This window comes from Lissotriton vulgaris, chromosome 5, assembly GCF_964263255.1.
Source record: "Lissotriton vulgaris chromosome 5, aLisVul1.2, whole genome shotgun sequence".
Classification (NCBI taxonomy): Eukaryota; Metazoa; Chordata; class Amphibia; order Caudata; family Salamandridae; genus Lissotriton; species Lissotriton vulgaris.
The window spans coordinates 519,149,131-519,165,211 of record NC_141693.1 but is presented as its reverse complement, the minus strand read 5'-3'; the positions used below and the strand labels follow the sequence as shown (position 1 = coordinate 519,165,211).

The following is a 16,081-nucleotide window of genomic DNA, read 5'->3' as shown; positions in this document are numbered from 1 at the left end:
TGAGATTGAAAAGACTAAGTGGAAAGAAAGCACGGGAAAGTTAGACGCGCATGGCTGTTGGGTTGACTTGTCGGAATGCCAGAGGTGGATGTTACCGGATGCATATGTGCTTGCCGTTGTTACTATGGCTCACGGCTTGTCACATATTAGCGCGAAAGGCATATGTAAGTTGTTGTCTCCTGTATGGAAGAATGATGGGATTGCTGAGTATGCTGAGAGAGTGGTTAAGAACTGTATGGTATGTTTGATGTATAATCCCGGTAGGGGCACCCCCACTCCACCTGGTCATTTTGCCCCTCCTACATGTCCCTTTGAAGTTATCCAATTGGACTTCATCCATATGGAGAGATGCAATAACCTGAAATATGTTTTGGTTGTGGTTTGCGCGTTCTCTAGATGGATCGAGGCCTATCCTCTTAAAGATAATACTGCCCTGTCCACAGCAAAAGTCCTAATGAAGGAATACTTTCCTCGGTATGGAATGCCACGGATTGTATGGTCAGATAACGGAAGTGAGTTTGTGGGAAGTGTGATGAAGAGTGTGTGTAAGGGCCTTGGAATTCGTCAGAAGTTCCACAGCGCCAATCATCCTCAATCGGCGGGTTTAGTGGAGGGGTACAATGGTACTCTGAAACTGAAACTTGCCAAAATTCAAGCCACGACTGGTCTGTCATGGCCTGATGCATTGCCTCTGGCTCTCTTATCGACCAGGGCGACTGTGCACTCTCGAGTAGGGCTTAGCCCATATGAGATTGTGTTCGGCCGTCCTGCGAACATTTGGGGAGTCCCGAGGCCTAAACATTTCGACAGTCTTGAATACCCAATGTTGATTGACTATCTTTATGATCTGACTGCTAAATTGAGTTTGATTCATCAACAGGTTTTTGAAGCACTACCGGCACAAACAGAGGGTCCTGGACATCGGCTCCAACCTGGTGACTCGGTGGTCACCAGGAATTTTGGGAGAAACCGAAATCTCGAGCCAAGATTTGTGGGACCCTATCAAGTGTTGCTGGCCACAAGGACTGCAGTTCGGTTGGAAGGCATGAAAAACTCAGTGCATGCCACCCATACAAAAAAGGTTCCACTTCCTTTGCCAGCAGAGATCTGGGTTAGAACAGGAGTTGCCCCAACGGAGACCGAGACCCTTCAACGCTACGTGCCATCAGTGATGCTCAACCTGTAGAGAACAATTCAGCTCAGTCAGATACACTTGTTGAATCATCTGGAACTGTACCTTTGTCTTCAGCATTGGAGAATTCAAGTTCTGAACTGTCATCTGAACGATCGAACACTGCTTTGCCATCAGAACAGATATTTGAAGAGCAAACTCGACCTGGAAAAAGTCGATACTTTCTTCGATCGCGTGACAAGGACTAATAAAGAATTCCTTTTTGTTTTTAAATTTTACATTCCTCTTACTGTTGACACGAACATTGCGAACATTTGCATTTTTATTGATTTTGAGTTTTTCAATCCTCGTTCTATACATCACATGTTTTTCTTTTCTGTACAGCTAGAAGACTTGTATTAAAATTGACTGTTTATTTAATTAAAACCTATCATCCGGGTTGACCGTAGGGCCGTGCGGGTACTTCCTTCTGTTTAGCAGGTTTCTGACACTAGGTCGGTTACTTTTGTCGATTCCTGGGAACTCCCGGGAATTGATAATCGCTACTCAGAACGAAGTGCGTCAAGAACGTTACGGACGGTTTTTAAAGGATGGAGTTCTCTAAGCTGTCGGAAGTAGCGAGGATGTCAGCGCAAAGATCTAAATTGCATAAGGTGTTGCGAACAACATGTTTCCTGTTTCAGGTATTCTTGCTGTTCCTGACTGTTTCTATGCTATTGGTGGGTGGAGTGTATCTTGGAATCCAGTCATTATTGCCTTCTACTTCACCTACTTCTCCTTCACCTGATCTGAATTCTGTTTCCACTGTTTCTCCACATTCCTTTCATCTTCTGCCCCAACATGAACCGGTTAGACGTGCGGAATTTATGAACAGCTCCTTTGTCCAACTTCTTCATCAACATCAGTTGGTGATGAACACTACCAACTGTTGGGTGTGCGGGTTAATGCCACATACCATGGATAAGGGTATTCCGTACTTGGTTCTTCCTTACAGCTCCCAGGGGTCAGCTCGAGCATTTCAAACTATGTTCCGTAGTGCACTAGATTCCTACCCCCGTCGAGAGCCACGCTCCACAGACCTTGGTCCCGGCCCGTACCACAAGACTTTGGCGATAGCGATTGCTGACTTAGATAGAGATATTTTTGATGCATCGCTTATTCCAGAGGAAGAGGTGCGAGCATACAAGGATCTGAGTGAGGCTGAGTATAGTATGTCAGTGGGTGATAGACAGCTTAAGAACTCGTCTCCGATCTGGATCGTACCCCACCTCGGTAATTTCTGCTTGAAAGGTCTTGGTTATAACCCGAGAGCTCAGCTTGGGAAGAGTGCTTGTACTGAGACGTACGTTTTACCGATGCTCTCTTCCCCTGTCCTCCTAACTGCCAAGGGTACCTACTTTGTATGTTATGATCGCGCTTATACGTGGTTGCCCCGTGATTTTTCGGGCACCTGCTATATCGCAAATCTTTTGCCACCGACTTTCACAGTTGCCTCAGACTATCACAAGACTAGAGTTGTGAGAGGTGTTATTAGCAAAGAGGATACTGCCGGTCAAGAAGCAGGAGACTTCTTTAAGGGTTTCCTGCCGTTTTGGGGACCTATGATCAATAGTAGGAACCTGAGACAGCTGACTCGTGTGGTAGAGTCGACTGCTAATATAACTGCAAGTGCCCTTGGTAATCTGACGGCTGAGCTTCAGGCGGATAGGCTTATGACTTTGCAGAACCGTATGGTTTTAGATGTTGTACTCGCAGATAGAGGTGGTGTGTGCAAGGTGATCCATTCGAGCTGCTGTATTTTAATTCCTGATAACGCTCCAACTGTTTATCAAGCCATCTCGAAGTTGCACAAGATCTCCGAGTCCATACACGTGGACGAAGGTGATTGGACGCTTCTTGGATGGTTTTGGGGTCTGATGTCGACTTGGGGTTGGAAGATTCTGATGATCGCAGGGGTTGTTGTGACGTTTCTGTTCACGTGTTGTCTTTGCGTGCAGTGTGGCCCTGCCTTATGTGGCCTCTGTGCTACAACGTGTATAAGACGACCATCTGTTACCAAAGAGACATTGATGGATAGAACAATGTTCTAGCAACAACTGACCGATCTGATGAATATCGAAATCGATTCTGATATCGACTAGTGCTTGCCTACATGAGGGCAAAAGGAGCGTCTGAGGTTCCGTGAGAATCGTAATGACGTTTTGGACTTGTTCAAATATGGACGAGTTTGGTATCTATGAACCGCAAATGACGAGTATAGTGGGTGTACGCGTTTTCGCCACTCTACTTTGCAGCATTCGTCTTATTCGTGGGTTTCTTCATCTGAACCCACGGGTTCCATTTTAGATACGGCATCCATTTTGTTTCTTGCCCTCACGTAGCCGGCGAACGGACAGTGTTCGCTTCGTGACCCTGGGTTTCCCAAGCTCTTGCGGAAGATGCATATCCCTTTGAGTGTGTCTTTTTGACCGGGGGAATGATACGGAAGAGGCAGATGGCTCCGCTCGAGGCGCATCTTGCCAGGCTGGTCTATTGTTTCAGCCGTGCATGTGTTTAGGCACGAATCCTTTGATCCTGCGACCACGCTTCCGATATTGCCCCCTACACTCTTTTCAATCTGTTGTCTGTCTTTGTCTCTCTTGCACCTGTTTCTGTCTCTTCACTTAACTCATTTTACGACTAGAGTGGAATGTACTTAATGGTGAGATAACGTGCTTTTACAGTTGGGAACAGGCGATGTTACTGTAATTATGTTCCGGGCCCCTGAAAACATGAATGCAACCCTTTTGAAGTTTACTGTGGGAACTGAGTTGTAACCTTTTGTCCACTATGTTGTGCAATGATGAAATTGTGTATAAAAGGAGCGATCCACTTTTGCAATTTGAAGCAGACTCTCAGAACCTACACGTGGTTGTACTTCTTGCGATCTCTGTATCCCTGCAGTAAATAAACGCTGATCTTTGACGCTGAAGGAAGTGTCCCGTGTCTCTGTGATTTGTACGCCGGAACAGGTAACCCACGAAGGTTTCAGGTGTTGTCCCCTGGCACCGCTGGGCCTTAGAAATAGCCCAGTCCTTCACTACTCTGTGAGGCATGCTGTATTAGAATATGGTCTTGAAACTCCGCCTACTCTCGCCTGTATTTTTAATATGCTTGTGTCATTGTCCTTTGCAAATGTTGTCTTATGATTAATTAATTGGCTTGTTAGTCCCTCCTTAGTACCACCTTGTCTTCATTTGTAACCTCCCACGAGGACTGGCCTTTTTACGTCTGTTGGTACATAGTATGTGTTATTTACAGCCTGGAATCAATATTTGCTTTCATGAGTTTTTCCTACTGCATGCACAACATGCTTTCCCTCAATGGTGCCCGCTTTGCTTGCACCACTTGCGTCACTTTATTTCTTTCTGTTTTTGAAGGCAGCTTGGAAAAGCTCTGCGGTTGCACATCTGCTTCCCCTGGCTTTCAATTTCAAGCGCATTGAAAACAGGCCTGTAAAGAGCACGATTGAAAAGTTGTGCAACAAGTCTCTAAATCTTCTCTGTATCTCCGAGTGCCGCATTATCTATTTATATTTTTGTCCCGCTTTTATAATTGACTGGGCATGGTGAAGGGCGGGAGCAACGGGTCACATGGGCAGCTTTAAAAACAGACATTACAATCATTACACTGTAATAGGTCTTGCATTTACGAATGTCTTGTGAATGCAATACATAGTGATTGCAAATGCTGGTTATTCTAGCAACACCCTGTTTTTTTCTCACCTTTTCTTAATTCTACATGCTGAAGGTAGCAAGAAGTGGAAGTGGAAGTGGTAGTTCCAGGGTTGGAATATCAGTTTAGGTCTGTGCCAACCTACAAACGTAGATGTTCACGTTTTTTTTTACCAACTCTAATCAAATCTCACCCAACACTAGGGCACTTTGGAAATTTACCCTTGACAAGGACAGAAGTAATATTTTTCCCAGGTTGGGCCAAAAGGGGTTGTTGGGAAAGTGAACTTAAGGATTCTTGCATTCAAAAATGTAGTTTATGAAGGAATATTGTTTGCAGCCTACTTCCGTAAATACATGTGATTTCATGAAAGCCATACAACCGTCCTAATGCGAGGAAATGTATATTGAGAACTGTTATAACTTCCTTTAATAATTGGGAGCCTAATTATATCTGGCGTTATCCAAGACCTTTTGTTTTTATTAAAAATGACCGTGTACGCACATATACTTATTTTACTGTGATGGATGGCATTCTACACATTGGCAAAGTAGTTTTTGTGTTTTTGTCACGTTGGTGAGAACCCAGTAGCTCGCCCAATTAAGTTTTACGAAAACTGAAAACACCACATTGGAAAAACCAAAATGCTGGTAACCACCACCAGACTGATTATTTTCCAATTTTTATTTTCATGTTTCCTGTAATCTTGCCGAAACTGTTATTACACTTATTTTCCATCAATAATTTTTTTATAATCATTAGCATGTATCAAACTCATTTTACCAAATGATGCCTCAAAAATTTTACCTAAAATTGCACAGTTTAGCAAAACGTTTTTCTTAAAGCTATTTTCTGTGTATGTTTTATTGTATAAGCATTCATCAATCTCGCTTTCAGGCTACTGCAAGTATTTGCATTTAACCAGAGCATATACTGGGAGCATTATAGGTAGCATCAAATTGTTAAACTTTGCAAATGTGTAGACGTTTTTTTTCTCCTGGAAGCACTGTCAGAAATGCAAACTTAGCTCACAACATTTTCATACATCACACAACCTATTGATAAAGACTTGGTGTGAATGAACCATTAATGCGAGTTTTAACAGCTTATGGATATAAATTTTACCTGAACTGTAAACGCAAACCATGCTCCTTCCCATATCAATAATGTGATATTGTGAACTGGAAACCAATTGGTTTGTGCTAAACATGAAACTCGACTTGGGCATCAGGCACTAGAAATTCCACCCCTCTGCCATCAGATACTCCTGTACTCGAAGGTGCTAATGAATTTCAACATTAAATACGGCTCTAAATTCTACTGCTACAGAAATTGGCTTTTCTAAGCAAAATATTCCCTACTTGACCATATCCAGATTCCCTCCCCAATCCAGCCAATCCCGGAGGACGTTATTTGTATAGCCAAGTGGCCAATAATGGTATGGGTAGTTTGCATGCTTCTATACCATCCATAAGCCCTTCTGATTAGAAATATGAATACCTTCCACCATTCAATCAGATGATAGTAGAGAGTCCTTGGAGGATGGCTAAAGGCAGAGTAGTGTTTTATCCATTCATACTTCCTTAACAAATGTCTGCTTGAGATTAAGGGCCATATGTATGAAGGTACCCATTTGCGAATCTCAAATAGAGATTTTTAAGAAATCGCTATTTGAGATTCGCAAATTGGTATGTATGTAGAAAATCGCATTTTTTTTGCGATTTCTTAAAATTCCATAATTGCGATTAGCAAATTGCAAATCGCAATTATGGAATACTTTCCCATTCATTTCTATGGGCCAGGAGGCCCATAGGAATGAATGGGAAGTTATTCTCAATTTGCGATTCGCAATTTGAGAATCTCAGATTGAGAATAATTTCAAGGGTGCAGGGGTGTCCAAAGGACACCCTGTTGCACCCCTGAAATTAGCATGGGTGCACATGTGGCGCACATACATGCCCTAAGGGCATGTATTTGCTTCACAGTGCACTTTGAAAAATGCAAAAAAGTGCATTTTTCAGGGAATTCGCAAATTACCACCAACTTGAAGTTGGTGGTAATTTGCGATTCCTTAAGGTCAATTTCCAATTTTTTTTGCTTCATACATTGCATTTAAGGAATCGCAAAATTTGCGATTCTTTATTTTGCGATTGCAAAATAGGGAATCTCAAATTTTGCGATATCTTATTCTGCACCCAAATTCTTTCATACATACCGTTTAGAGAAAATGAGTTCGCAAACGCCGAAATTCTGCGCATTTTGGCGTTTGCGAACCCATTTGAGCTTCATACATATGGCCCCAAGTCATTTTACTTTAGCGTGGCTGTTACTTTGTCAGTTTTTTCGTACAGACTTGGTGAAATGAATGACTTTCCGGCCCAGTTTATGAAGCAATGCGCTTTGAGATTCTCCATTTACCTTATCAGTCTCCTACACGAACTAACATGTTCTGCTTCCATTTTGCCTTGACTTATTGTTTTTCTCTTATGGCAACCTTTCTCTTCTCGTTTGGTCTGTCGTTACCCAAGACCTTTGTTTATACTAAAATGTTTATAATATGCTTACATATAGAGACTTTCAGCCACCTCTCTTCATCCATTGGTCGTTTTGTTGTCATTTACATTTGGCTTCCGCGCACTACAGCTTGTAGCATTGGGCAGTAGGTCAACCCACTTAAGCCATTAGTTACATTCACTTTGAGGGACTGCATTTTGCTCTGGATCACAGCTGCATACAAGATAGTTCCCGTCAGTGTTGCATGTTTTTACTTTATAATTACTTAAGTGTTGCCTTTGTGGTTAGAGCCTGATGTGATAGCAAGAGGCTTTTGATGCCGATACTGTTAAAAATTCCTTTTAGAGTGTTTTTCTTTTCTGACTGCTGCTATTTCACAACATACCACATCAGATTGTGTCCATTTAAACCTGTTTTGTATTGTTATCCTCTTTGTTATCTCTCGCTTTCGTTCTCTTAAATTCTTTTTTCCTTTCTTGCCTTTAATTCATGCCGTCTTTCATTCCATTCATATTTGCTTCTTTTTTTACTTCTGTTTTCTCTCTCTTGGCTCACAGTCAAGGCAAGAAGCTTGCAGCCAATTCAAGGCGGATTATGTTAAGGTCCGTTAGCCAAGGCCCTTTGATTTTCCTAACATTGTGTGTATAACATAGTTACTTATAGGTGTTTCAGCCAGATTTCATCCAGTAGTCTGTGATTGCTGTGGTTCACATTTTTCTTAAACCCTCTCCTGCATTTATAAAGGGCATTGTATAAGCCCACTTCAGCCATTAGCTGACTTAACTACGAATTGGGTCATGCTGTTCTTTCACAAGTAACACATCCGCGCACAAAGTATTTCCCGTCAGGGGGCGTGGCCAAGCTGTAGACCGCGATGGCCACGAAGCTTTGAAGCTCCTCCATGGTGCCCACAGAAACAATTTATTAGCACCAAAAAAGTCCCCTAGATCATGGGAGACCAACGCAGGAGTGGCGCAATGCAGTGGTGAATCGGCGAGCCTGGGACTGGCGGGCGCGGATGAAGAATTATCGACCAGGCCCGATCAACCTCACCCAGCGGAGCTGTGCGCTGGGGCCTGTGACCAAATCCAGGCCCCGGCTTGCAGCCTAGCATAAAGCCGTGCTGCAGACTTGCAGAGCGGCGGTGAACCCCCTCCAAACAGAACACCGGAGTGAGCAGCAAGGTGAGCGGGGCTATCCTCGCTACTCCCTGTACACCCCCACCCCCCACCCCCGATTCAGATTCTCCATTATGGCGAGACCAGCGAGTTGTGTGCGTGGAGCCCGCCCAGCCGTGATCCCGGAGGCCCTCCGACCACCCAGCCGACTGGGCTGGAGTGGAGGGGGGACAACAACACATCAGCCCTTCTCTTCAGTTTACAGCCCACGACATCTGTGATGGGGAGGAGCCCAACAACATGTGGGCCTGCTAAACGTCTGTGTGCCATGAACTAAGGCCTGCCGGGGAATCCCAGGTTCAAACAATTAGGGATGAAGCTGCCTAATATCCTGGTCTGCAACGAGACAGCGTTTTGTGACACTGTTTTGTGTGGGGGCGGTGTGTCGCAGCAGAGCGCCCCAAAGAGATATAGTGGATGAGCGAACCGCTGCACTGAGACCTGGTCAGACCGAGCCCTTCTCTGGGTCAACTGCATCGCCCCTGCAACCATCACGGCCTGCCCCCTTGCTACTAAACTGTTTTTTGCACCCTAAGGAACCTTCTGGCTGGCGCAAATTTTAGCGGATGTGGTTGAGAAGGCATGGGCCGTAAAGACCCGCAGCAATGAATATTGCAGTTCCCTAAGGTAACGGAGTGTCCCTACTGCTGACTCAGATATGACTGCTGGGGGTTCTACCACAGGATCCCCAGAGGATCAACCCACAAGCAAAGTCTTTTTGCTGCAGGAGCCCCGCGCGCGATTTAAAGCATTGGCCAGCCGATTTGACGTTTTGGACAATCTAGGCACCAAGATTGATGTTCATGAGAAGCGTCTGGACACTGTTGAGGGGAGTGCGTCAGACTTGGAGGATAGGTCGACTCAGGCTGTGCGCAAGCTTGAGTGATTCGAAAAGATTCTCGAGGATGTGGCAGTTAAAAACGAGGATTTAGAATCCCGCAGTAGATGGAATAAACTGCGCATCCTAGGCGTTCCAGAAACTCCCAATACTGGTCGTTTGGATCAGTTTGTGGAAAATCTATTAGCTTATCTATTTGTCAGAGAATCTTTAACCTCTGTTTTCATTGTGGAGCGTGCCCATCGCTCACTGGGCCCTCGCCGCCCCCCAGATCGCTAGAGGTGAGTTGTAAATATAGGTGTGTGGAGGCGACGCTACGCAATTTGGGCCTGCGATATGGGCTTTTATACCCGGCACATCTTTGTGTTGATATTGAGGGCAGGTCCCAAACTTTTGAGTCCCCTTCAACAGTACAAGACGTTTGCAGAGGCTAAAAGGGTGGAGGGCAGCGTGGTAGCACAGATGCAGCGGAATCCTCCCCCCTACATAGTGTCTCTGCTGCCAGTGTGGAGCTTTTCTCGACTGCACAATACAGGTACAGGGGTGTGGCCTAAGGTATCTCTCTACAAGATGTAGCTGCGCTATCTTAATTCATGGACTGTCATTGGACTTATTAGATAATCATTAGTTTGGGTACATGGAGTGGCGTTGCCACCCCCATTTTTAGCACACTTTTGTGTACGATGTTGATGATTTGTTCGGATACATATCCCTCTTCAGTGTTGAATGGTTTCTTTGGGATAGCTGGCTGTATGCTTACTGGGGATATTCCCTGCTTCAGGGTGTGCAGGGATGGAAGCGGGGTGGGGGTTTAGCATATTCCTGGCTATATTTGCTGCTGCTCCATTTCATTAGTTGTAGTCTTTACCACGTTCTACCGCCAACAATTTAAATACAATGTTTAACCGAACAATATGCCTGCTATAGAGGATTTATCTACCTCTTCCAACCTTAAAGTTATCACTTGGAATGTTAGGGGGCTGAACAATGTAAAGAAAGGAAGGAATGTAGTGCAATATATATGGAGACATGGGATTGATATTGCATTTCTGCAAGAGACTCGCCTCTTTAGAATAAAGGTTACCTCGTTTGCTTCCACTTGGTGTCCACATAGATATTTCGCTGGGTTCGGCACCTATGTTCGTGGTACAGAGATTTTGATACATAAACGCTTGCCATTTCACCTACATAAAGTACACAATGATACAGAGGGCCACTACACCATGGTAACGGGACAATTAATGGGCAACCGTGTAGCCATAGTGAACATATAAGCCCCCAAGATGGATTGTCCGGAGTATTTTCATGATGTACATTCCCACATTCTGCAAATGAAGGCAGAGTTTATATGCATGGGGGAGATTTAAATTTACCAATTGACCCAAAACTAGACAGCTCTTCAGTTTCCTCAGATGTTAAGCCATGAGTGCGCCAAGCTCTGTTTGAGCTTTGCAATTCAATTGGACTGTTAGATATTTGGCGATGACGACATCAGACCACCCCGCCTACACACATAACGCTGCCCAGTATGATACCTGGAACAGACTATATTATTGGTTAATTACTCCAAATTTGTCTACTTAGTACAAAGGTATTAAACTACTCCCCAGAATGTATTCAGACCACACCCCAGTGGCTTTGGAGCTGCTGGTTCCTAGGCCTGAAGGAGTGGAAAGACCGTGGAGATTTCCTGGACGGGCCCTTCTAGATGGACTCTTTCGAGCAGAGCTTTGGGTAGCTATTGAAGAATATTTTGAATTAAACATGGGCTCAGTTGCTACTTGGGCGACACTCTGGGAGGCTTTCAAGGCATACCTCTGTGGCGTTTGCATTTCTAAACATGCAGGAGTATTCGAAGATCTCAGAGCTACTATTTTGAGCATTGAGTGAAAAATACAAGACCTAGATGGGAGCAGGCTACCCGACACCACATGATCTGGCACTAGATTGACCCTACTGACTGAATTTTAGGAGGCCGCAGAAAGGGAATTTTTTTTAACCAAATACAGTAACACTCGGCGATATGGAGAGGGGGGGGGATAGGCCAGGGTGGACGTTGGCCAGGCTGCTGAAACCCCATGCGCTTATATCACTGAGATTCACACCCCTGAAGGTGCTCGTGCTCGTGAGAATCTGATTCTCACGAGCACAATGGAAATACAAGAATAATTTTTATCATACTACACAAACCTGTACACTTCCCGGAGAGACGATGATGGCTCTGCACAAGCAACCTACCTGGCAGAGATTACGGTGGTCTGGTTAGAAAAATGTATGCAGGAGTTCCTGGCATAACCCTTTTCTAAAGAGGAAATCTCCAGCACGATAGACGCGATCATTGGATCCACGGCTTTGGACTAGATGGATTTTCTGGAGAATTTTATAAGGCTTATAAAGACCTATTGGTACCGCATTTGCTTGAAGTTTATAATGAAGCCTTGGTAGAAGGCGAAGTGCCCTCCACACTACATGAAACTGTAATTCTACTACTTCCCAAGCCGGGTAAAGAGCTGCCGTCATGTGGAGCATATCGGCCTCTCTCGCTCCTGAACTTAGATTATAAAATCCTGGCCAAAATGATTGCGTTGCGTCTATCCCTGGTATTAGACTGGATAATTTCCCCTGCTCAATCTGGTTTCATTCCCCATAGATCGACCGACCTGAATCTGAGGACGCTATTTGCTGTCTTGCATAGAATTTCACAGGAGGTGCCTGCTGCTGCGATATTACTTGTCTTCAAAAAGGCCTTTGATTCTCTGGAATGGCCTTTTTTTCCTGGCAGTGATGTGCAAAATGGGCATGCCAAGGAGTTTTATAGCTGTCATTGCGCTCCTGTACCAGAACCCTACTGCTAGGCTCCGCTTGAATGGTACATTGTTGCAGTCTTACGCCTTTCTCTGGGCACAAGGCAGGGTTACCCGCTTTCCCCGTTACTTTTTATTATCGCAATGGTCCCTCTGGTTAGGCACTCTCAGGAACGTCATCTTAATAGAGAACTACAGTTCAAGACCGGCCCTTTGCTTGTGTCTCTCTACCTGGATGATATTATAGTTTATGTATTATTGGAAATTATCAAGGGCCCCCTGAACTATACTTGAATCAGTTCCTAGGACAGGGAATTACAAATGTAGAAAACACTCCTAGGCAACTACAAGGTCATTCATGTACCAATATAGAGCGAGTAAGCCAGAAATAAGCGGAAAAATGTCTGCAAAAGATTATGGGTTTTATTCACTTGTATCCATAAATGTCTCATTAACATTAAATAAAAAGACATCAGCAATCCAAAATACAAGGTTACACATACAATTATAAATAAATCACATATAAATCATACAGATATTACACATATAAAAATGTTTCTTCTTGTAGTAATTAATAATCTCGACGTGCGTTTTCGGCGTATCACACGCCTTCTTCAGAAAATTACCACAACTTAAAAGCTCGTAGAATAACACATAGCTGCTAGATGGATATGGTTACTCTCTTTGGTTTGATAAAGATATTTTAAAAAATCCCTTTCTGCTGATGTCGGGATTCGAAATTTGACGATAGTTAATAAAAGACACAAATGTCTAAGATGCGGACCTCCTTCTTTCTTTGACAACCCGAGGACTTGATGCCTCCTTTTCAATGTATGGTCTGTGGTCTGGTTAAAATATTGTGTCAATTGGTTAAAATCAGACGGATAGTCACTACGGAATGGTAGCAGTAGAGAGGATACTTCTGCGGCTTGTATAAAGCGGAGTAAAAAATGATAAAACTGATCACCTCGCCTAAGTAATATGCAGTATCTGATAGACTGCAATTCGGTCCGGCCGCTATTGGCGTCTGACGTAGGTGGAGGGAGGGGTCAAAGACAAAGATTTTAACCAATTGATACAATATTTTAACCAGACCACAGACCATACATCTTAGACATTTGTGTCTTTTATTAACTTTCATCAAATTTCGAATCCTGACATATTTTAAATAATCCCTTTCTGCTGATGTCGGGATTCGAAATTTGACGATAGTTAAAATGTTGCCTATCTTGAGGTGCGAGAATGCGGTACAGAGCTTATCGATAGAAGGGCCAGTAGCATCTGGCCATCTGAGCCCCGAAGTTTCCACTATATTGGCTAGTTTAGATTTGATTGTGGCATTGTATCTTTCCACTAGGTCTGCCGATTGGGGGTGGAAGACTGCATGAAATTTCTGTTGAACCCCCAATCCTGCTAATATGTGCTTGACTACTTTTCCAATGAAGTGACTCCCGCTGTCACTCTAGAGGACTCAGCAAAGGCCGTAGCGGGGGAAAAAAACTCCTTTAACAATATCTTGGCAGTGGTTAGGGCAGTGTTGTCTCTGACCGGGTAGACCTCCACCCATTTGCTGAACGCGCAAACCCCCTCCAAAACATATTTAAGGTTGTTGCATTGTTCCATTTGGATATTATTTATCTGCAGGACTTCGAAGGGTGATGTAGGGATGGCATATCCTGCCCATGGTACTCAAGGTCCTTTTCCTACATTGTAGCGGAGTCAAACAAAACATTGTTTGACCAGCCTGGTGGTTGTTATCCCACACTTCCTGTAATATTTTAGTCCTCGTGGCAGTATTGGTGTGGGCCGGTAAATGAGTCATGTTCAATAATGGGAGGAGATAGACATTTGGCAATTTCCATAGCTTTGTGTCCTTGGACCGCCAACAATTTTCTTCATGGAGCATGCCCTCTTTTTCCCATTGTTGAAGTTCTCCAATAGTGGCAGTAGACTGGATATCCCTGATCTGTTTTCTAACGTCATGCCACTTCTCTGCTTGGGATTTTACTACATACATAGTGGTATGTGCGCTTTCTTGTGCAGTAGCCCGGGCTGTATTATCAGCAAATGCATTTCATAGTCCTATTTTGTCTGACTTTCTTGTGGGCGTTGCATTTAACAATAGCTAGTGCTCTGGGCAGAGTCAAGGCTTGGAGCAATGCAGGTACTAAGTCCCCATGCTGGATGGGTGTACCATGGGATGTTAGGAACCCTCTTTCCTTCCAGAGGATGCCAAAACTGTGAGCTACTCCAAATGCGTACTGGCTGTCGGTATAGATGGTGATGGCGAGATCCTGGCTAAGGATACAAGTGCGGGTGAGCACTATAAGCTCCGCAGCCTGGGCCAATTTCTGAGGTATGCGTGCAATCTCAACAATGGTGTTGGCAGTAGTGACGGCATAGGCAGCAGATGTGATACCGTCTGTTAGTTTAGTACAAGACCCGTCCACCCATAATTGCTCTTCCTGTTCCGTGAGAGGGATGTCTTTCAAATGCACCCACCCCTTAGTTTGTTCTTCTGTTTGAAAGAGGCAGTCATTTGGAATGTGTGTGGGCAGGAGTGTGGCAGGGCTTAAAGTCGTACATTGTTTTAGCGTGACATGGGGTGCTAACAACGTAAGTTCGTATCCTGTCAGTCGAGCGCTAGTGAGGTGTTGTGTCTTGGTCTGATTCAGTAATATGTCGACTGCGTGGGGAACTAATACCATTAGTTTGTATCCCAACACAATTCCCTCACTTTGTCGTATGGAGATGGCCGCAGCCGTGACCGCTCGAAGACAAGGGGACAGACCCCGGGCCACAGGGTCTAGAGTGGCCGAGAAGTAGGCGCATGGGCGTTGTTTGGTGCCGTGAATTTGGGTTAAGACCGAGAGAGCGCACCTTGAGCGTTCATGGGTGTAGAGGCAGTAAGAGTTCGAGTAATCGTGCTTGACCAGTACTGGCGCAGAACAAAGAGCGTGTCGTAAGTCTTGAGGGAGAGGTGTGGGTGTGTCTTTTGTAAGTAAAGCAAGAAGTAGCTTAACTATGAAGGAAAAATTTGGAATCCATTGATAAAAAAGAGGTGAGAACAATTAGTGCACGAACATCTCTTTGGGTAGTAGGAGAGTAAAGGCGTAGTATTGTTTGGATGTGGTCCGGTGTGAGGGTACGTCCCTCCTTAGACAGCAGATGTCCGAGGTAGGTCACTGCAGTCTACAATACTGTAGCTTATTCTTGGACACCTATGGCCCTGTGACGCCAGAAAGTGTAAAGTGGTAAGCGAGGCAGTGCGAGCCAGGGCCGGAGTGTCCGCAGCCAAAAGAATGTCCTCGACATACTGGATGAGGACAGCGCCGAATGGTAACTGTATCTGGTCAAGCTGTTGTTTAAGGGCTTGGCTGTAGATGCTAGGAATCTCAGTGTATACTTGAGGAGCACAGCAGAATCTTAGGATCTGTTCTTTATGGTGAAACCAAAAAGGTAGCGTGAGTCCGGATGTATGGGTATAGAGAAAAAGCATTTTTGAGGTCTATGACTGTGAAGGTGGTAGCAGTTGAGGTGATCATTATTAAGATAGTTGTTATGTCAGAGACCACAGGATATTGCGGGACCACTATTTTGTCGACTACGCGAAGGTCAATGAAATAACTGTATTTTCTCAGAGGTGGACGTACGTTTCAAAACTGGAAGGATGGGACTATTGCAGATGTTGGACTGAACTTCCTCAACTACCCCAGCTGTAATCATATCCTGCACTATAGTCACAAGGGCCTTTTCACCATCTGCAGAGATTTTATACTGGGGAGGCGAGGGAGAGGTGCATTCTGTTTTACTGTTATCTGGACAGGATCCATAACAATCTTCCCCACGTCTGTGTCCGTGATGGCCCACAGTGTGTCGGGTAACTGGGACAAATACTGCT

The 16,081-nt window shown here is 44.5% G+C and overlaps 1 protein-coding gene and 1 pseudogene across 4 annotated transcripts in view; both read left to right on the top strand.

Moving 5' to 3' along the window:
• The window catches only part of PTEN (phosphatase and tensin homolog), a 283,802-nt gene that overhangs the window by 23,496 nt on the left and 244,225 nt on the right, over positions 1 to 16,081 (top strand). The gene's annotated exons all lie outside the window — the stretch shown is intronic.
• Positions 1,723 to 3,273, top strand: LOC147711171 (endogenous retrovirus group PABLB member 1 Env polyprotein-like; annotated as a pseudogene).